The sequence below is a fragment of the Megalobrama amblycephala genome, linkage group LG24 (assembly GCF_018812025.1).
Source record: "Megalobrama amblycephala isolate DHTTF-2021 linkage group LG24, ASM1881202v1, whole genome shotgun sequence".
Lineage (NCBI taxonomy): Eukaryota > Metazoa > Chordata > Actinopteri > Cypriniformes > Xenocyprididae > Megalobrama > Megalobrama amblycephala.
The window spans coordinates 2,864,191-2,887,777 of record NC_063067.1 but is presented as its reverse complement, the minus strand read 5'-3'; the positions used below and the strand labels follow the sequence as shown (position 1 = coordinate 2,887,777).

Below are 23,587 nucleotides of genomic sequence, written 5' to 3'. Positions count from 1 at the left end.
TGTGTGTGTGTATGTGTATGTCTATGTGTATGTATGTATGTGTGTGTGTGTGTGTATGTGTATGTGTATGTATGTATGTATGTATGTATGTGTGTGTGTGTGTGTGTGTGTGTGTTTGTGTATGTCTGTGATGGTGTGTGTGTGTGTGTAGTTTGAGGACAGAAACACACCTCTGAATACCAGCTCTGCTCACAGTCTCTATTGACTGTTTGATTCAGTAAATCTTCATGAAGTCTGTATTCAAACCCGCCGTCAGTCTGAATCTCTCCACAAAAAACACTGATGTTGTGCATTATTTAATGCTGCAAGAGAGGAAAATGTTTTAAACACACATTAATATACTGCTTGACAAGTGTTTTAGAACAAAGATATATGGAAAAAGGTTTATGATTATAACTCGGAACATCTAGGGAGCAAACAAGTATATGTTTACAGCCTATTGTTATTATTATTGACCATATTTGTATAAAGTAGTCAGTGATTACAAAATACCAAATTTACTTTACACACCGATGGTGAATTCTATATGCAAACACACACGCATGCGCACACACACAAGAGGGAGAGAGAGAGAGAGAGAGAGAGAGAGAGAGAGAGAGAGAGACTTAACTTTTAAAACCCTTTTATTCAAAATAATCTAAGGATTAAACATAACATACATTTACAAACAATTAAGCAAAAATAAAACTCATTTACCAATAAAAAACTACATTTACATATTCACTTATGTGTACTCAATCATAGCTGGTGAGACTGAGGGTGTGGAGGGAGGGGGAGGACGGAGAGAGAGAGAGAGAGAGAGAAAGAGAGCACAGAATAAAGCACTTAATTGAATGTTAAGTGTTGTCCCATTTTAAAAAAAATAAACATAAAGAAAAAGCTTATCTGTGACTTAATGCATTAAGGCAATGATGCTGGAGGACCAAATTCAGCTTAATATTTCAGTTTTCTGAAGTAAATCAGCAAGTTTTTCCACTGAGATCTCACTATCTGATTCTTGAACTTTTCCACATTGAATTATACATATTAAATATCCACATTTCATCTCGGGTGTGTGTGTGTGTGTGTGTGTGTTGTTTTGAAGAATTTAATAAGGTCATTTCAAATATTATTTTGTGTTTGCATTTTTCATTAAGTTTTTCCTGATTTTGCAGAGGTCTACACTTACTTTCACTTTTACTAACTCAGTAGCGCCCTCTAATGCCTGCTGTAATTACTACATTTTAAAAGAACTATATATATATATATATATATATACAGTGTTGGGGGTAACGCATTACAAGTAACTTGAGTTACGTAAATCAGATTACTTTTTCAAGTAACTAGTAAAGTAACGCATTTTTCAATTTACAACAAAATATCTAAGTTACTTTTTCAAATAAGTAACGCAAGTTACTTTTTCACATTTATTGACTGACATGTTGACCCCATGTTGAGAGGAATACAGTGCAGAGATATTGTGTGTGCTGTGTAAGCAATGATGGTTATTGTAGTTCTAGACTAAATGTGAACATGCATTTACTCATCTCACTTGCACGAAATCATTCAGTATTCCTCAAAATGAATAAAAACAGTGAAATGCAATCTCAGAATTTTTGCAAACCTGTAATAATTAACTATATTAAATTACACAAATATACTTTATGTATTTAATCTCAATTATTAACCAATGTCTTTGCTGCTGACCTTCAATTCAACCATACTAATAAGCAAAAAATACTTTAGATTAGATTTAGAAATAAGAACTAGAACTTCCTTCTCCTGTATCTTATTCTTCTTAAATCCAGAACGGCAGCACATCTGAAAGATTTGTTTGAGCTGCGCCCTCTACTGTACAGGTGTAAATATGCTTTTCCTTCAGCCTAAGGCTTATTGATTTCACTTTTGGTGTGAAAGGGCCTTTTTGCCAAAAATAGAATGTTTTTGTTGTTATTAAAAAACAAACAAACAAGCAAGCCCAGCCCTGGTGAGAAAAAGTAACGCAAAAGTAAAGTAACGCATTACTTTTCATAAAAAGTAACGAAGTAACGCAATTAGTTACTTTTTTAGGGAGTAACGCAATATTGTAATGCATTACTTTTAAAAGTAACTTTCCCCAACACTGTATATATATATATATATATATATATATGATGTTGTGACGTCATGCGCATCTGTATGACATCAAAGTAGCGATCAGTAGCGAGCGGGACTCGAACCCTGGTTTCTTGCACGGTAAACCAGAACGCTACAGAGCGCAGTCAGTCTCTGCATGAAATATGAACTAAAATGTGCTTTTAATATACTATCTAAAAAGCACAGAAAATCACAGGGACAGAACTCCCCTCTCTGCAGGATATTTATGATAAAAGGATTTACAAATGGGCAAGCAATATTATTAGCGACCCCACTCATCCCACCCATCATTTCTTTACCCTCATGAATTACATATTTGCCATTATTTATTTATTTTTATTATTATTCTTATGGTGTATTCTTATACATTGCATTGACCTGTTTTTTTATATATTCTTGCATTTTCTTTCATATGAATGTTTTGTAGTTTTATTGCTTGTTCCGCTTTTACTGTGTTCTCGTGTGGAGGAATAAAATAAGAATTTGATTGTATCTGGTACATATGACAATAAATATCTTGAACTTGAACTTTGATTCATGTCTAATAGACGGTGAATATGGGTCTAGGCTAAAACAAGGCTGAATTTGGGCTGTCAGTGAAAATCTAATAGACGTCTAACCATAACCCAAGAGTAGTCATCAAATATACTGCTAATGAATGACTAGATGTATACATGCAATATACAACAAAATAATGGCTAAAGGATTATTTTCACTCAAATATAACAGGTTCTCATAAATGACAATCCATCCTAAGAAATTAAATATAAAGGTTTTATTTAGCAAAATAACTCAAGATAATACAAAATGATACAAAATAATTACATTTTACAAATACAATACAAATAAACATTAAAAAAATGCAACATTTTACAACTTAACATAATAAAAATATAAAACAATGACAAAAAAGGTAAATAAAGGTTAACAATGTTTTTTGGTTTATGAAACAACCTGATTAATTTTCAGTTCCATAAATTCCATGTTTTATGTAAAGCACTTTGAATTACCTTGAAAATTGTTGTTGAAATGTGCTATAGCCTACAAAATGTAGTGACACAAATAGCCATTTTGTCACTTGAGGTGTTGTAGGGTGGTTTCTGACGCGTGAGATCCAAACAAGATAAATCGTCCTCCAAATACTGCTTTATCAGATTTATTCATCACACAGTTCATACAGGTCATTTTTTCTCACAGTTCCTCTGCCCAGAGCATATAAAATACCATCGGATGCCATCACAAATTTACCTCCAGACACGGTCAAAAAATGTTGTGCTTCCCTCTAATTACACACCTGCCCTCTCTTACTCTTTGCCTACCTATATACTCATTAAGGCCAACACTCCACCCAGTGGTCAAAAAACAGAATTACAGACATAAAATAAACTTGCCTTGCCAAATCAAAAACTTATATTTTCATATCATAATGATCAAAAGATTAAAAGATATATGAGGCTTTCGTAACAAATAATAATAGAGTGCACAGGTTTCATGTTTACCCCCTTGTATTTAGATAATTAGAGAGTTTTAGGGCACAAGGAAACACTTTGCTTTAACATTTGTTGTTGCTTGCTCTCCAACAGTTTATCGCGAGATCGGCAACAGTGATCAAGAGCTACCTTTCAAGTCTGGCATCAGTAGTCATGTCTCAGTAGAGCCACAGTTGCCATCTAGAGGTTGATAATTGTAATTGTAAATGTTTATTTAACTTGAAAATTAAAGAGAGTCATATAAGTATATATACCTCAAAGTGCCGTCTTAAATTTTCTTCTAAAATGACCATTTTTTTATCAAGCTTGTATGTTTATGTTCAGTTATTTCACTTTAATGGCAATGAAAATGATGAACAACTTCTCTTGCAGTGGCTGAAATGGTCATCATGGCCTTTATCTGGAGATCAGGGGAGTGAGGTTTACACGCACAGCTCTAACACACCATTACACTGGGAATTATCACCTGAAACTGTTTAACTGATGTGTCTTTGTATAAATACATACATGAACAGCAGCTTCGTTCAGTGGTTGATGTGATGAAGCTCTGGATATGAAGCTGCTGAACGTCAGTCGATGAGGATCTTCAGATCTTTTGGACAGCAGATTCAGGATTCCTGAGAGAAACACTTTCAAGCTTCATTCAGAGTCTGAAGATTCAAACATCATCCGTCTGTTTCAGAAATGATCATGTGATTCAGTCAAACTCTTGCTTTGATTCACTCACATGTTTTCTGGATCATCCTCACGCTGACAGAAACATCTGAAACATCTGACAACAGAAAGAAACTGGTCAAATATTCATATATTCAAATTCAGAGACATGTTAAGATTGTGTTGTGGTCAAATCACATATGATCTTTTCACATAATGTGAGACTTGTTCTCTAGGAATCATAATTTATTTTTCACGAGTTTCTCTGAAACAATGAAACACTCGAGACTCACCTGGGTTTCCTTTTCTGCAGCATGAATAAGATCAAGATGATGGCAAAAAGAGTGACGATTAAAAGAGCACAAAGCCACAACAGCCGATCTACACAAGCAATAAAATAAACACCACATTAAAATGATCAGACCACATGAAGGATTCAGCATGTGTTTGATTCAGTCAGCTGAACTCACGTGATCCTGGAGTTGGTGTCGGTCCGCTGCTGTCGGTCTCATTCCTCACTGAAAACACATTAATACTCATCATGGACTGATGCTGCAGATGCTTCATGTATTTCATGTGTTCATTTAAGGGACAGATTCACACAGAAATGAATCTTCTGTCATCATCAAGCATCATCTGTCCATCATAATCATCATGACGAGAGTTGAAGTGTCTCTCTCACCTCTGAACACAGTCTCATGACTGTAATGATGCTGTGAAGGAAGAAAGAAGCATTAGAGCAGCAATTATATGTTCATGAAAGTTTATGCAGGGTTTTTTTTCAATAGCTAACAAGCATTGTTCAATACTGAAGCTTCATGTTCAAAACTCTTCATACAGTCTGCGTTATCATCATGAATCTTGACCAATCAGTTCATCTCACCTCAAACTCACTCAACAAAACACTTCAGATGAGTCTCAAAATAAACGGACGGACGGGTTAGTCCTCCCTCTCTCTGACACTCATGAACAATGATTCTCAGGTTCGGTCCACATGGACTTCTGTCTCCCTGAATGTGTGAAGAGTTTTGATCTTCAGTTTTGATCGATGCTTGTGAGAAACTGAACTCAAACTGTGATGCTGCATGAGTTCAGTGTGTTTGTTGAACTGCAGCTCTAATGATACACAGTTATAAAAATTCACAATCATCATTTCTGTTATGAAAACAAGAGATTGAGTGTATTTACTCCATCAGCAGAATCACAGATGATCTCATGAATCAGATTCACACAGTCAGAAGTGACGAGACGATCAGATGATACAGACGTCACTGGATACATCAGTTTGTGTGGATCTGACGGATCTGCGATCAGACGCTTATCCTGAACAAACACAAGACGATCAGAGCAGTGTGTGTGAGTGAGTGAGTGAGTGTGTGTGTGTGTGTGTGTGTGTGTGACAGTCACCTCTGTATACCAGCTCTGTTCACAGTCAGGATCATTGAGTGTTTGATTCAGAATCACAGGCAGAATCACGAACACAAACCCCACTGAGGACTGAATCTCTCCACACGTCATGTTGATGATGTCCATGATCCACTGCTGAAAAGAAAGTGTTTTCATTGAACAAACATTAAACCTTTAAAATATCATGAAACCCCATGTTTTAGCTCAGGTCTTTCACACCTCAGAGCTGGAAAAAGCCTCAAAAAATGGCCAGAATCAGATGAAAATCATCTCCACAACAACCAAGAATGGATCAGCCCGTGTCCACATCATGGAAAGTGTGAAAATATTTTGAAGAAATTATATATGTGGTATCTCATGTCATTTAACCCGACACTTGAAAACGGGTTATTGTTGCCTAATAATTATACCTACTTATGTATTACATGTAGCCTACTAGAAGGCGACATATTTTCATAATTCGCTTATAAGAAGGTGTTTATATAAAAAAAGATCAAGGCAAATTTGGTTTCTTATGTCACCACCCCTTTAACCCTTTCAAGCGTGAGTTTAAAATATTCTAACTGTCCCCCCAGAGTGAGTTTTTTTATGGCGACCGTTATGGCGAACGTTTGCCTTTAATGTTTCCATAGCGACGCGTCATGCGTGTCACGAGCGCTGAGCGCAGCCACAATAACACTGTATGACAGGTGGATCGCTATTATTTTGTTTTTCCTTGTTTATTTAAAATATTCACAAACGTACTTTCCATGTTATCAACTATCTGATATTCCGATCCTCAAATATGTGTAAGTGAGTGTGTTTTGTCGTTTAAAAGCCTTTATAAATGATCTTTATCTTGATCTATAACGCAAGATGGGCGGCGCCATCTTAGTTTGCCCCGCAGTTCGCAGAGTCCTGTCAGTCGGATTTACAGCAGGTGAATTCATAATTTTCTCCCGAAATATATGCAAGTAAGTGGCTGGTGAACTGGAAGAATAATAGAGTAAACTTTATAGTTACTTGGGCCCATTATGTGTGTCTGATATGAATAAGTGTCGGCAAATTGTATATGAATGGATTGTTATTGATCCTTCCACTGATGTCTGACATCAGTGTGTATTTTATAAACTCTAAATATATTGTTTTAATGGTGCTTATGCATATTTAAATGTCTGAAACCTTAAAAGAAACGTTATGTGGCTGAAAACACTGCATAGTTGTGATATATGACAAGAGCTGCGCGTCCGTCTCACAGTAAAAGCGCGAAAGCGCATTTTTGAATCTGGCAGTTACGTGACGTCGCTGAACGTTCGAAATCCCATATGTGGGACCGTACGCCCAGGGGCACTGAAATAAAAATCCCATATGTGGGACCGTACCGCTCAAAGGGTTAAATATGGTCACAGTGATATTTCCCATGTGTTTGTAGTCAAACTGCAGCTCTAAATACATCACAGGGAAATGCAAACAGCACTTTTGTGTTACTGAGGAAACCAACACGATCACATGAGAATGCATATGTAGTGTGTAATCTCGTAGAATACAGGGTGACAGTAGCACAAATTATGTAGCCTACTTCATCTAGCCAATTTCTACAGGTGTACAGACAAATATGTTACTGCAGACATGTTTTATCAGCACTATTCTACATATTTATGACATCATATTTTTATTTCTTAATTTTCTTCCCTTTGTAATTATTTCATTTATAAATAAATTTAAACAACAAAGAGTATTTAAGAGGAACACAGTCAAAACCTTAGCTATGTTATACACATTTCACTTGAATGAAGGTGTAATCTGCCACTTGTCCTATAGGTGGCCTCAAAACTCTGTCTTCTTACGATGCACTTAGAGCTTCACTATTACTCCAGGGACAATAAGTAACAAAGAGATTTTCCCAGAGCCCTGACTACATTCCAAGTTATGACAGCATGTTCAGCGCCCTTGACTAGGTGCAAAATATCATGTGATTGAATTCGTCATTGTTTGATTGATTTGCTGAAGCGGTAGCCTACTTTTTTTCTAATTATAAGTTGTGTTTCTCATTTCATGTGTCACAATAATGATCAATCTACAGGTTATTTAGTGCTGTAACACATCCTGAAGTTTGCCTAGTCACATTTAGTTTTTAGCCATACCTTAGCTTCTCCACATCCACCTCTGAATTTGCAGTGTTTCCATTCAGATGTTTTTTTTTTTTTTTTTTTTTTTTTTTTTTTTTAATTTAAGCATAAAATCAGCTGGATTTGAAACATGACTACTGTTGCATTATGTCGAGAATTTATATTATGCTAATTTAATTTTCATATTGTTCATACTGTTGAAAAAAAAAGTCTTATAAAATTGACATTGCCATATATATATATATATATATATATATATATATATATATATATATATATATATTCTAAACCAATTCAAGTTTGTACTGTCGGGTTACTTTTCAAACATGAAACTGAAATTCTCAAGAATGTAATTTAATATTTAATATATATATATATATATATATATATATTTGGCAAAGATAAAGGACAAAATATGTTTGCCGTTACATACTAACAAGGTCATAGTCAGGTAGGCCTATATTCAATAAAAACAACACTAACACAAATCTAGCTTGTTGTTGTGTTACTTTCGTCCCAACTGGCGGGGTTAAAAGTAACAATGTGCTTTACGTTCAAAGTGAAATTATAGCCTACTGAAGCTGTTAATTGTACAAATACCACCTGGTATTGCTAGACCAAACTTGTAAGTTTTGCACCCGTTTCGTAGAATGACTCGCATTAAGAATTGTAAAAAAAAAAAAAAAAACCAATTGTAATGCAAATTTAAAATGTTGTTTAAATAGACAAATGACGCTTTAATTAAATATGCGCTAATTTGCACATTTCTTGTAACATGACCATACAACAGCTTAAAATGTTATATGATCTAATCAAAGAAACTAAAATATTTTGTAAATAAAATACAATTATTAAATTTTCATATAAAATAATGGCATTTTTAATCATTAAAAATAAACTAATTTTTGCGTTTGACCAACAAACACACCGCAAAACACAGCTATACAGCATAGTTCAAAACATAATAATAATTAATAATTTCTTAACATTGACTCTCAGTCTTTATTCACCTTTTTCCTCATGGTTTCTCAATAGAATTCATAAAAGTATAGAATATAATAGCATAGTTCTCATAGGGGCACATTGTAACAGTGTTACGACCTGCTCACCTGGGATTTAAACCTGGTTAGTGTCTTCTGCAGGTTAAAGATCTATATCAACAGATATAAGATTAAAATAATATCAGATTTGTCTAATTTTAAATAAACAAAAAATAGAGATGAAAAAATTACTTGAGTAAGAAAAATAATTTTGCTATGGTTAAATAAATGTTCAGTGATATCTTCCAAAGATTTTTTAATTTTTCTCGATATAGTGTTGATATGGCAACTAGGAAATACACCAAGTTTCGTCATGCTGGCATGTGTGGAAAGTTTTAAACCATGTGTGTTACAACTAGCCCCGCGTTACCTTGTGCCCCGTGCTCCCCTAATTCACAGAATTCCTAAAAAAAATTGTTGTCACCTAAAATTTAGAAACTTTTTTTTTTGTCACGTCCGTAACATGTATATTTCCCTCATCTAAAATGTAAAACGATTGTATAGACTGGCATTTTTCTATTGTCTGGATTCCTTCAGTAGCCAAGTGATTATGAATATATAAACAGACGGTTCAATATGTTGGTATTTAATGCATTCGCTGAGAATTTATATTTCAAGTTTTGACTGCAAATGTTACATCCATAACGCTGGAATTGCCCCATATTGAGCAGCAACAGCCCATTATATTCATTAGTCAAATGCAAAGCGATTTACAAATAAGGAATACAACGAACCGTTCATCTTAAGGAGGCGATAAACACGAAAAGCGATTTAATGCAAAGCTTCAAACATTGTCTAGATTTTGCTTTTTATATATAAATATAGGCTACTTTATAAACCTGCTATCGAACGTATAAATCATTGTTGTTCAGGCATATAGAATAAGACACATTATCATACCTGTAAGCAGATCTTTGGTCCAGTGGATCGCTGAGAGCAGATGATCATCCTCCTGAAAGAAACCTGCACAATATATAGCAAAGATACACGCTCCCGCCCAGTGATGTTGATGCCAGCCAGTAGAGTCCATGCTGTAGAGAGAGAAAAGGGGGAAGTGGTGACAATAATGGAAGTAGTTGTGCTATATTGGCCTATTTATCTACTCTATGCTACTCTATGAATAATATACAACTTTCACTGAATCGCGTGAATCGCATGTTTTTGTTATTTTCCTTAAGCTCTCGGTCGCACAAGCTAAAGACGTTTTACAAATATCTCATCCCCCCTTCTCTAAAAAATGGTTTAGTCCGCTTGCTTGCAAGGTCAAAATCCCGTCCTGAAAAATGTGGTTTGCACCTCAAGCTCTCGGTTCTCACCTTTGCTCTGCTTGATTCATCCTCCTGCTCTCTGAAGGACGAATCAAGCAGAGAAATTGAGCGAAACCATTATGAAGTCATTTCAGTCATTACAAAATCATTTGAGAGGGGACGGAAATTATGATAAGGGGATTTTAGGTTCAGCAATTCGCAGAATTTTTTAGCTTGCGTTCTCAGTCTTTTATAAAAAGTACCCACATTTGTTCACTACAAATGGAAATAATTCCACCCTCTACAAGAATATCACAGACCTTGTGAGTTAATCTCAAATAATGTTGTTCCTTTATTATAACCTACCCCACTATGGGGTTGTAACACATGCTGGGGTAAGTTGTAACAATTAGACAAACGAAGCAAAAACACATGCATACATTATGATATTGTTCTAAAACAGGTTTATTGAAATTAAAGAACAATGTATCTTACTTTCTCTATGACAGTGTGTGTGTGTGTGTGTGTGTGTGTGTGTGTGTGTGTGTGTACATGTTTTTGTGACATATCAGGAAACAAATGTGTATAATGACATGGGTATGACATAGGTATTACAAAAAGAGGTGACTTATGAGGACATTACTCCATGTCCCCACTTTTCAAAAGGCTTATAGATCATACAGAATGAGTTTTTGTGAGAAGTAGGTTTAGGGGTAGGGGCAGGGCCGGATTATCCATAGACGGGTGATTAAGATAATGACTAGACTTTTTAAAAAAAAAAAAAAATCATGTTTTGTATATATATATATATATATATATATATATATATATATATATATATATTATTTAGCTGGAAAGATATGGATACAAAATTAACAGTTACAATATATACAGAGAGAATATAAAGAGCCCTGCCCCTTTGATTGCGAAACTGAAAGTGCCAGGGGCGCCCCCAAGGGGTGGCCAGGGGTGGCCATGGCCACCCCTGCATAAACTCTGGCCACCCCTGTGGCCACCCCAGTATGATTTTGCATTGGGTACTATTAATTTAAATGCATAATGTAAATTCACAAGTTCATGAAGTGAAAGAAAATAAAATGCCACCAAAAAAGATAGATCGACTGACGCCACCAGAGTAGCTGTTTCACTGCCACCAAGAGTCTAAATAGTAATGTCTACAGACCTGAATTTCAACTGTTATTTATACTGTGAAGAGGGTAGGGTAGGGGTGTGCGATATATTTAGTCTACGATTTTATCATAATTGTTGTTTTAACGATGCACAATCGATCTGACATCCCTGTATGTGATGTTGTCTTGTAGATTAGACTAGTGTCGGTGCGCATTTAGAGTGCACGCTTTCACTGTGTTAATAAATATCACATGAAGAGTGCCGTTTTTCTCCAGATATCAGCATAACAAATGTTACAATTTATTCATGTTTACATTTTAGACATCATTGCCTGTTTCTGCACAATTTCGCCAACGAATATAGTTCAGGTCAAATCCAGAGCATTGTATCGCGCGCTGCATAATTACTTTATTATAGCTTAAATAAAGGCCAAAAGAATACGAGCAATGACCGTCATTGCTCTGTTGTAAGTTAAGTCATGAAATTACCACACATATGCGATTAAAGCTGCCTCAAAACTGTGAATGCATGTATTTGTTAACATGGTTTTAAAGCTATTGTTATCCAATTTGTTGGCATTAAAACGTCTTAAAAATGCACATATGTACACCAGAGAAATCTACATTTTCTCGGGGGAACATGCCCCCGAACCCCCCTAGCAAACTATATTTTATGACCTCGGTAATTATGAATCCATAATGCAATCTGAGGTAAATGTGTATTTCTACAAATGTGCACACTTTTGGACTAAAACGGTGTAGGTATGTGTATGCAAATAAATGGGGCCGAACGCGACTGAATGTAAAGGTTTGTGTCCTCATTATTCTATTAATAACTACCAATTGATTTGCATGTATGCATATGTATATATACACACACACACACACACATGATAGATAGATAGATATCAGAATAATATATATATATATATATATATATATATATATATATATGTTGAATAGATATAAAGGACTGTACTGGCGTTGTTATTTTAATTTGTGATCACCAGGGGGCGTCGGTAAGAACGCACAAAAACCAGAGGTCGGTGCTCAACTGATGCTCCGTTTATTATGCACGCTTTCACATACATATGGCACGTGTGTGGTGTCTAAAATGAATAAAGAAATATACATAATAAATCACAACTGAAATAATACACTATACATAATAACAGCAGCAGTAAATATTTAAATAAAACAATTAGATAGAGCGCCATTATTTAACAGTGCATTACCGTGCATTAGCAGAAATAACAGTCATAAATATGCCAAACAATACTGCCTGGAAAGTTTATTCACAAGCAAAAACCCTATATGCTGATTAACATATTAATATCTTAATAATCATAATGCAATACACACACTCGCTATATTAAATGTGCGCGTTATAGATGGCTGGATACGCTCCGGACTCGCGCACTTATGAGATGACGCAGTTATGATGGAATGGACCGGTAACAGATTAAAACTCGAATTCTCACACTAACAAGATGTTAGAATCATATAAACATAAGATATAAAAAAACACACTTACTTCTTTCGAACGCACACACAATGAAAGCAACTTTATAGCGAGCAGTTGACAGAGCTGTAAGAACTAAAATGTCGTCCTTCTTATGGGCGGGCCCGACTAGTCTGTCAATCATATCAACATCAAATCAGTAAATAGTATGGAAAATACTGGGCCTTTTCAACAGCCGCCCCAATTTACGTAGTAAATTCAATACAGAAAAGGCTTAAGAGTCTTTGTCATCATTTGGTAATACTGGCAAACGGATTAGCTTACTTACGGGTCTAACATATTTACGATCACCCACTTGCACTTCAGCAGTTCGGATTTGACCATCAGCTCCTGGTAATGTGTCTGTGACCTTACCCACTGGCCAAAGTGCCCTGGGAAGTTGCTGGTCAACTATCATCACCACAGTTCCAGTCTCCAAGTTCTTGGCCCCTTCAGTCATCCACTTTGAACGGGTTTGTAATTCAGGTAGATACCGCTTTATGAAGTGTGCCCAGAAATGATCAGCGAGGATCTGACTGTGTCTCCAGCGCTTCTTGCTCAGTAGCTCTGACTTGGGGTATACAACCTGTGGTAAGTCGGAGTCCGGCCGCCCCATGAGAAGGATGTTTGGAGTGATAGGATCAACATCTGCCACATCTGAAGACACATACCCTAAGGGTTTAGAGTTCAGGATTCCTTCGATTTCTACAAGGACTGTAGTCAGCACTTCCTCAGGCACATGTTGTGCTCCAAGAGTCTGGTTAAGTGCAGCTTTCAGGGACCTGATTTCTCTTTCCCATATACCACCGAAGTGGGGAGCTCCTGGGGGATTAAAGTGAAACTGGATTTGCTGCTTTGCAAGTTGGCTCTGCAGGGTGGGCTGCAGGGCTGTGAATGCTTCTGACAATTCTCGTTCACCTCCTCTGAAATTAGTCCCCTGGTCCGAAAAGAGTTCATGGGGTTTTCCTCTGCGTGCAATGAATCGGCGTAACGCCATGAGGAATGAATCTGAGCTGATGTTGGTCAGCACGTCAATATATACTGCTCTAGTGGTCATACATTTAAAAATAATTCCCCATCGTTTCTCATTGCGCCGTCCTATTTTAATTGTGAAAGGCCCAAAACAGTCAACACCAGTTGAATAGAATGCAGGTTGGTAGAGGCGAAGACGGGCAGGTGGCAAATCAGCCATACGTGGGATTTCAGGTTTCCCGCGCCATTTTCTGCACTCACTGCACTTTTGTTGATGTCGACGTACAGCCTCTCGGCCTCTCAGAATCCAGTATCGGCGTCGTATCTCAGCAAATACTCTTTCTGGCCCTGGGTGATGTAATTTTTCATCAAAATGCTGAATTAAAAGTTGACTAAGGGGGTGTTTGGGTTCAAGGATTATGGGGTGAGCAGTCTCTTGGTCAAGCAAATCACTGTAACGTAGACGGCCACCTACTCTTATGAGGTCAGTAGACTTATCAAGCTCTGGGGCAAGTGTGAGTAACCGGCTGTTAGAAGGCAAAGGTTTGCCAGCCGTTAATGCCGCAATTTCAGCAGGGAAGCATGTCGCTTGTGCTTCCTTTAGAAGAGAGATCTCAGCTGTTGCATAGTCTGAAGCAGATAAATCTTCTGACTGTTTCGTTTGTCCATACTGTTCTAGTGCTCTTTTCTCAACCAGTTCTAGGAAACTGTGAAACTGAGAGAAGTCTTGCATAGCCTTAGAAAGATCTATTGTAGTAAGACCACAGAAGCTCACCTTTTTCTCTTCTGTGCTGTCTGTGGCTGGCTCCACTGGGTCATTGGGCCAGGATTTTGGGTCCTGCCAGAGAAAGTTTGGCCCTCGGTTCCATCTAGAAGGCTGAGAGAGCTGCCAGAGTGATTTACCGTGAGTGATGTCATCTGCAGGGTTGTCTTCAGACTTAACGTACCGCCATGCCTGAGGAGAAGTCAGCTCCTGAATCTCGGCAACTCTCGTGCCCACAAACACTTTATATCTGCAAGATTCTGACTGAATCCATGTCAGCACTGTTTTAGAGTCACTCCATAAGGTCAGCTGCCGAATGGCCAGGGTGAGTTCTCTTTCTAGAAGCCTTGCCAACTGGGCCCCTGTGAGTGCTGCACATAGTTCTAATCTCGGTATAGACAACTGGCGTTTAGGTGCCACTCTAGATCTTGCTGCAATGAATGCAACCTCCACATGGCCTTCCACATTTTGTGTTCTGAGATATGCAACTGACCCGTATGCATGATCTGAAGCATCACAAAATATATGAATGTCTCTTATGCAAGCCTCAGAATCCATTTGGGGGCTGCTATAACATAGTGGGATGGCAATTCTCTCAATGTCCTGCAGCTCCTCCTCCCACGTGCACCAGGCTTGATGAAGGTCACTTGGCAGCTTCGGGTCATCCCAGTCGCGTTTTTTGTCCCACAATCGTTGTACCAGGACTTTGGCTCTTGTTGTGTATGGGATCATGTAACCCAAAGGGTCATACTGACTGGCTAGAACGTGATAGATATATCTCATTGTGGGCACTTGTGGTTCTAGCTGCCGTGCTTTGTAGCCAAGAGTGTCTGTTTGGCAAAGCCATCGTAGACCCAGGGTGGATTCTGAGACATTCCACTGCTTTTCTGAGAGCCACAGCTCATTCTTCTCCGATCTGGCTTCTACTGGAAGGTGGGCAACAACAGAAGGAATGTTACTAGCCCACTGTCTAAGTTCAAACCCACCTGAAGAGAGAAGAGCTTGTAGTTTATTCACCAGTTCAGTGGCTTTGTCTGTGGAAGGTACACTTTGAAGGAAATTGTCGACGTAGAAATGTCTTTCTACGGACAAGCGTACATCTTCATCTGGTTGGGTGTGGTCACGGACATGCTTCAGTACAGCAAAGGTTGCACAGCATGGGCTGCAAGTAGTTCCAAAGGGTAACACTTGCCACTCATACACATTTACAGGGTTCTCACGCTGCATATTTCTCCACAGAAATCTGAGCAGTGGCTTATCCTCTGGCAGTAGACGAATCTGATGAAACATGCCTTTGATGTCGCTTGTGATAGCCACCGTATGCTCTCTGAAGCGAAGTAGTACACCTAGCAATGTGGAAGTGAGAGTGGGCCCTGGTAAGATATACTCATTGAGATTATGGCCCTCAAACTGGAAGGAGCAATTGTACACTACTCTGTTTTTACCATTATGGTGTACCATATGGTGAGGTATGTACCAAGATTCAGGGGTCTGGTCTACAGCCTCAGGAGCCAGTTTAACTGCATAACCAGATTGCTCCAGCCTTTCAATTTCCTGGTTGTATGCTTTGGCCAACTCTAGATCTTTACTAAGACGCTTTTCCAAACCTCTGAGGTGGGGGAGGACTGCCTCCTTCGGTGCTGTCAGCTTGGGCATCTCTTTTTTGCGTAAGAGGGGTGTAGCATACCTGAGCACTCCATCTACATTCACCCTTACCGTCTTGGCCTCAAGCATATCTATGGCCTCTTGATCACATCGTGAGCGTGTCACCACTTTCTCATTACGGTAAGGTAAAGTGTCTAACTGCCAGAGTCTTTCAACATGTTGCAGGAGCTCTGATGCTGGGGAGGCAACGGATGTGAAAAGACACTGCTGTGCTGGTAACTGGTGCTGAACTACATTTGCAGGCCCTTGCAGTGTCCAGCCTAACCTAGTTTTAACACCAGCTGGCCCACCTGGTGGTCCGAAACGCACTGGCTCTATAGGGGCAATCAAATGGTGGTGATCAGAGCCTATGAGTAACAGTGGTTGCACTTGAGAAAAGCCTTGAAGAGGCAGACCTTTGAGATGCTTGAATTTCTCCTGTAGAGCTGGCACTGGATGTGAATGTTTGGCTAAGCCTAAATGTTCTGCAGTGAATGCACCCCTTATCTTGAATCTCTTATTGGGCTGAAAGGCAGGGGAAAGTGTAAAGGACACTTTGGTGCCTGAAATAACTTGAGTATCATGTCTGACCGTTCTCAAGGAGAGATTCTCTGGTTGGCCATTCAGTTGGAGTTGCTGTGCTGCATCATGAAGTAAGATGGTACGCTCCGAACCATCATCCAAAATGGCATAAGTCATCAAAGTATGTTTGCCATGATGTAATAGCACCTTACTGAGTTTCAGGAGAATTTGGCTACCCCCTACTGGACGATCCAGATATAGCGTTTGACTTTCTTTTTGAACTTCAGTGTTCTTTGTCACTGTGGACCTGCTATTTATGTCATGCAGGGCTGTTAGGTGCTTTCCTGTGCAAACCTTACATGTTACTTTCAATCGGCACTGGGCTGCCTGATGTTTCCGTCCACACCTCCAGCATCTCTTGTTCAACTTAATCCAGTTAGTTTTCAACTCATTTGTTAACTGTGCAAAATTACTACACTGGTTGAGGAAGTGCTGTTTATTGTCACAGTAGTGACAGTACACAGACCTGCCAGGCCTTTCTGTCTCTGAGTTAATGGCAGCTGTAATGCTTGTGGACTGCTCTGCACTGTGCAAAATGGCAGCTGCCTGTAGAGGGTGTCTGCGTGATCGCTGGGCCTCTTTCTGCAAAGCACCACGTCCCTTCATCTCACCTATACAAACTCTACTATCTGTGGGCTGAACCTGCAGTTCAAACTCAAGCCAGTGTGAGAAATCAAGCAGGTTTGGTATGGGGTTTCTGAGAGGGTGAACATACCTTTTGAAATTGGCTCTAAGATCGTGAGGCAGTTTAGACATGAGTCTGGCTACATGTGAACCACACTGTAACTCAATGCTTCCTTTGTCACCCAACTGATCAAGCATCCCCACCAATGACTTTGCGGTCGCTCGCGGTAGAGCACTCCCGCGGGACCCAATGCAACAGAGTGCGGCGCGGGACAAGAGTGATGGGCGCGGGCAGTGAGACACTACTCGTGTGCGGGTTGCGGGAGAATCAAATGATTCGCGGTACTCCCGCAAAATAGAAATATTTAAACATAAAATATCTAAAAACTACTCATTTTTATTCATATATTGCAAAAAAGCAACAAGAACAACTAATATAAAATAAAAACGATTTACAGTCGCAAGCATACGAGATTCTATTTATAACTGGTGTTTGCAGTGTTGAGCAATGTAGCCAATCACAGACATAGCTGTTGATTTCTGACACGCAATGGAGACGCAACACAATCAGGTGTTCATGTTATAATACTCAAACCACTCAAAACGCCGGAGTTTCTATGCAGACAGTGCTGCATAAAAGAGCGGGACTGAATCCTGCGGGAGCGGGTGCTGGACTGAAAAATCCGTCCCATCCAATGTAGGTGCACCCGCTTCGAATGTTATCACTCGATTGAATGGGCGTTATCAGTGGTTATCAGCTCATAGATATGGGCCAGAAGGGGCCTGCTGCGCCTACTGGTAGGCTCAGGTGGCTGTTATCATCCATCTACATGGTTAATCACCGATACAAATACAAGAGACGATTCCAGATCCAATCAGATCGGAAGTTCACTGGATGACGCGGCATCGTTGCGCCGGTTGATATTTTTCAGGTAAGACATGATAAAACCGAGCATTTAAACTGTAATTAATTAGTCAATAATCGAAAACAATACAGAAAATGTGTTTTAAGGTGGCGTAACTTACATGAGATAACCGTGTTGCAATTGTGTTTGTTATATACTTTATTAACCTATCCTTACATGAGATAATTGTGTTATATATTACGTTACTTGCTTTATGTGAGCATTAACATTGTCAATTAGCATGTTTTACGTGTCTAATGGGGTAATTTAGTTTAATAGTTCAACATTATTGTTTAATTGTTTTATTATGTAATGTTTATAATAGAGTCGTTAGTCTGAGATCGATTCATTAATCTGAGATCGATTGCTTTGCTTATGTCACGCTCTTTCACACAGTATCGCGAGAGTTTCTCCATGCGAGTGAACGTTATGAAGTGAGATCGCGAGACTTGGCTCATACGAGTAAACGCCATCACTGAGAGCATCATTCATCTGTTCTTATCATTTCCCCTGTTTATTCTAGGGTAACGGATCAATAAAGTTAATATAATGCATTTAGAAAACGAGTATATAATAGTAAAACTTTTACTATTTTCTTACTAAGTGTGTTCGTGCGTGTTTATGCGCAGAGCACATGGTAGTTGGGCCTAACGCATGGTTGGGTAATATGGTTTTCGCCATGTGGAAAACCTAAAAGGCGTTTATATATTTTGTATTCTGTTTCATACTGTTTTGTAACTGTTTACGAGTTTTGTAAGAGTGTACGCCACTATTCATGTTTTGAAAAGAGTGAGAAAGGTTTAAGTGAGATAATTTTTTGCGTGACCAACCTGTATGTGAATATGAGTGGTATCTTTAACATGAAAATCATACGACTAAACGCCATCAAAAATATCACTCATCATCTTTTGTGATATTTTCCCTGTTTATTTTCAGGTGTAACACTAGTTAACGTTTCACTGAAGCTAACGTATATTATAGTCATATTGAGTGGAATAGTCAAACCCAAGACGTATTTTATGGCTGTTTGGAAACCCTGGGATCTTGAATAGAATGTAAGATAAAGTTCTGTGGGTTTGACACATGAGGAACCTTACAATTAAATTGATTTATGTAAAAGACGAACACTGGCAATCTATTAGAAGTAAATATTCTGTGGTGTCTGTATGTCACATTTATTGCTGTCCTCAACATTGAACTTGAAAAATAAAACCCAAAGGCACAGGTCTGCCCGTCTGTCTGCTTAGCTGTCTATCTATCTGTCTGCCTGCATAACATTAATATCTCTTTACCTAACTTTTTTGTCTCCCTCTACAGCATGCAACGTCAACTGGCGGCCCGCGGGCCAAATCCGGCCCGCCAGAGATTTCCATCCGGCCCCCAGAATAATACTGAATTCAGGAATAGCCTTGTAAGAGGAAAAAAGTTTAGGGCAGGTCCGAATACCATTTTTTGAGCTTCGAAGCTTCGGTAGTAATGAACATCGACTCTTCGGAGAGAGGGGCTGAACATATTTTTCTCTCTAATAAAGGCAGGAATCTGTGTCTGTATGTCCGTTTGCATTTTTATTATTTCGAGAACCGTTCATCCAATCGACTTCACAAGGCAGTGCAGTGTCGCATTTGGTGCAATATAGATGGACACGCGAGACGCGACACATTCAGAATTAATAAACTTTTAGTAAACTACAGTCAGAGCAGCGCGAGCGGTAAGCGGCGCACCTCATGCGGGCAGGGCTTATGCTCCGAGAACGGACACTGCACTAGTGATATAAAACGCACACACACAGGTCTGTTAAATTAAGCAATACTTTTAAGGTAGTCTAATATTTTTCTGACTAACAAATTGGCACAGTAAGGGTAGATTTAAATAAAGAAAAACGAAATTTAAATAAAGAAAAAACGAAATTTAAATAAAGAAAAAACGAAATTTATATAAACAAAAACGAAATTTAAATAAAGAAAAAACGAAATTTAAATAAAGAAAAATGAAATTTAAATAAAGAAAAACGAAATTAAGTTAAATTAAAAACGAGATTAATTTAGATTGATAATAACGGGTAAAAATGCTAATACATTTTGTTTCTATTATTGTATTTTCCACAGTGTCAAAGCAACAAAACACAAGCTCAGACATGCACTTCGGTCCATACAAACTCCGCTGTTCTGAACACTCCCGTTGCTGGAACACGCGTCGGTTCTATTTCTAGCATGCACGCGTTTTCCGCGTGGCTCGAGCGCGCCTGAGACGCGTGTCTCAGTGTGCAAACTCCAACCTGTTAAATATGGGAGCCGAAATAAAAACGGACACGCCACGCAGCTGAGACGCTCACGCAGCCAGTGTGTCGCCGGCCTTATTCAAGGGGGAATGAGAATCGTTTCGCGGGGGATCCCAGGTGTGCAAAAATAAAAATAAAAAAATATTCGAATGTCAAATTTTCAAATCGAATACCAACCCACCGAACGAATATTTGAATATTCGGGTCCGTTCCATATTTATTTATTTTTTAAATCTAACGAAAAAAAAACCCCTTCTGAAAAGTAGCTTGTGCCATAGCCTGCCTTCAGTCAAGAATGACGATAAACGCGTTCTCTCATTGAACATCTTTTATTGTTTCACGTGCTCATTTTTTCACAAATGTCAAAATTTTTCCTTGCCTGGGATTAGCGCACAATTGCGTGACAGTGATGGACAGCTTGACAGCCTCACAAATATGAAGCCTAAAATATCGCTATCGCCCCCTGGTGGCTTGCTGCAGTACAGGTAATATGTAAAAAATAAAATAAATTTGGAATTAGAATTAGTATATCAAATAATAACATATTAGGATACAATTCGAATTTTAGTTTATATTACGAGTATCTGGCCCTTACAGTGTCTGCAGAGAAAAATTCTGGCCCTTGGACAAATATAGTTGATGACCCCTGCTCTACAGCATCAATTTCCAGTGTGTGGTAAGTTTGTTTTATTTATTTCCATGCTCTATGTCTGTTGAACAATCCAAATTTTGTTTTGGGCTGTTTAGAGAGCCCATTCACAAATCTATCTTGTGCAAGTTTCTCTCTGTTTATGTTTTAGGTTGAAGATGGCCCAGGGAGGTAAGCCCTTACTGTTGCTAAAAGCATTAGGCAAGTGTGATGGTATGATCTGGTCTTATTTATTACAGATTTATTACTGACTAGCTTTTTCTTTCTTTTTTGTTATTCAACAAGAGAGAACTCGCATTAATGACGAACAGAAAGAAACCCTGAAAACATTTTTTAAAGATGGCATGACCCGAGTTGGGTCAGAATTGATTCCCAGAGCGGCATCGGCTACGGGTTTGGACACCAGTGTCATAGAAGTAAGGTTTACTTTAGTGCCACACTAACAATCAACATGTGGTAAACTGGACAATGAAAGCAGCCTAATGACACATTTCTGGACACGGATGACATGGTGTATTTGGCGGATGAGATGGTGTAAACTGCCCTTCGGTGATCTATGAGCGTAAGCGAGCTGTTGATGGGACACGCGGGATAGAGCCCATAGCGGATGACATATCGGTTGTTGGCTGCGGTGACTCGGACGCAGAAGCCAATTCAGCGATGCACTTTTATGGACACATGTTATCAGCGGAAGGGTAACGCATTGACTCGGGAAAAAAACGAACGCAGTTTTGGTAATGCAGACACCGCGGGATGTAAAAGCAGAGGTGTGTGAGAGTGTAAAAGACGCAGCGTGGCATTGGCTTCCTAAGCACGACGAGGCGGTTCAAGAAATAAAACGTATGATTACGGACAGATAATCACGGATACCGTCAATAAACCTCTCGTGACAACTTGTAAGAAATCGCTACTGAGTGCTCCCAAATGCCTCCAAAGCATGATCTTGCTGCTGCAAAACTACAACATGAATGTTGAGTACAAGCCTGGTCCGGAGATGGAGATATTTCATACCATAATCAGATGAGTGATGGAGAGGAGAGAGGAATCTGGATCAGCCACAATGATGCAAGTGAGAAAACAACTCTCACCGGGCAAATGGGAAAAATAATCCCGGGGAGGTGGAGCCAGGGGGTGGCCAGGGGTGGCCGTGGCCATGAAATAACCAAAACTGCGATTAAAGCTGCATTAAAACTGTGCATGCTAAAATATTCTGCTATATAGAATATTTGAAATATAATGTATACATATTATACATATGTGAAATCACAATATAATGCACAAGCTGATATGTAATTTTTTAATGCATAAATACATGTGAGAACTGTGCATTTGTGCTAGAAGATGCTAATTTTGCATTAATTTATAAAGTACAAACAAAAATGTATCACATTTAAATGCATAATAAATTTTACATTCTGGCATTTATGTGCTGACTTCATCAGCAAATGGGAATTCAAAAGAGAACTTTTTTTTTTCTTTGTACTGAGTTTAATTTAAATAATTGCAACAGTTCTATCATACCTATTTTGACAATATAGAAAGTTAAACATTTAGTGTTTACTTTTTTGGTTAGTTTTTGAAACAGACAAACTCAGAATTGGAGTTGAACGGGAGATTGTCTTTTTATCAATTTACATACAGAAGGTGTGCAAACATTCAAAAATATTTTTTTAAAACTAAGCATATTCCTTTTATATATATATATCGATTTGGCTTTTTAACCATTATTTTTAGAGCCCAATTATACAACATCTCAAGTTTTTTTGATTAAGCAATCACTTGTTTGAGTCCAGGCTGTGATACAGTATGAAATACGGGACAAGATCATTGTATGCATAAAAGCTGAGCTCCACTGTGATATATTGTCTAATAAGTTTAAAACAACTGAGGTTAATCCTTACCAATACTGAAAGTTATTTATGTTTATCAAATTTAAGTTGTGAGTCTAAAACAACACCTAAAAATTTAACTCATCTACCTCTGTCACAAAGCACACCGTGTAAAGAAGGCGAGGGATGCAGGATACAAATAACATTAAAGTTTACTTGGAGAATAACAGGGAGAAATTTCTTCATTATATTTCTTCATTATGAACTCTAATTTTCACTTTTACTTTTTGCTTTCTATTAACATAAAACTGATTTCTCAACATTTAAAGTCAGATGATTTTCCTGCAGCCATATTGATATCCTTTCCATTTGTTCATTTAAAATTGCAGCAACCTTTGCAGATGAGTTAGCAGATGAATAAATTACTTTATCATCAGCATAAAGACGATATTCAACATCTGGGGCCAAAATATTTTATCTTACCACTAAGAGTTACCCTAAATAGCAGTAAAAGTTCTTAGCTAAGAGTTTTTTCTTAAAACCTATTCACAAAGCTGCTGAGACCAACTTTTACTAAGGAATAGACAGAAGTCAGTATGCTCCAAACAGGATATATCGCCCTCCGAAGGGTGAAAATAATCATGGCCGC

At 38.3% G+C, this 23,587-nt stretch overlaps 1 protein-coding gene and 1 long non-coding RNA gene across 3 annotated transcripts in view; one reads left to right on the top strand and one right to left on the bottom strand.

The window, feature by feature from the left end:
• The window catches only part of LOC125260280 (E3 ubiquitin/ISG15 ligase TRIM25-like), a 673,153-nt gene that overhangs the window by 514,554 nt on the left and 135,012 nt on the right, over positions 1–23,587 (top strand). The gene's annotated exons all lie outside the window — the stretch shown is intronic.
• Positions 12,235–22,171, bottom strand: LOC125260359. Its single transcript, XR_007183026.1, has 2 exons — positions 22,121–22,171; positions 12,235–12,300 (listed from the first exon to the last, which is right to left on the bottom strand). It is a non-coding gene; the product is annotated as an uncharacterized LOC125260359 (long non-coding RNA).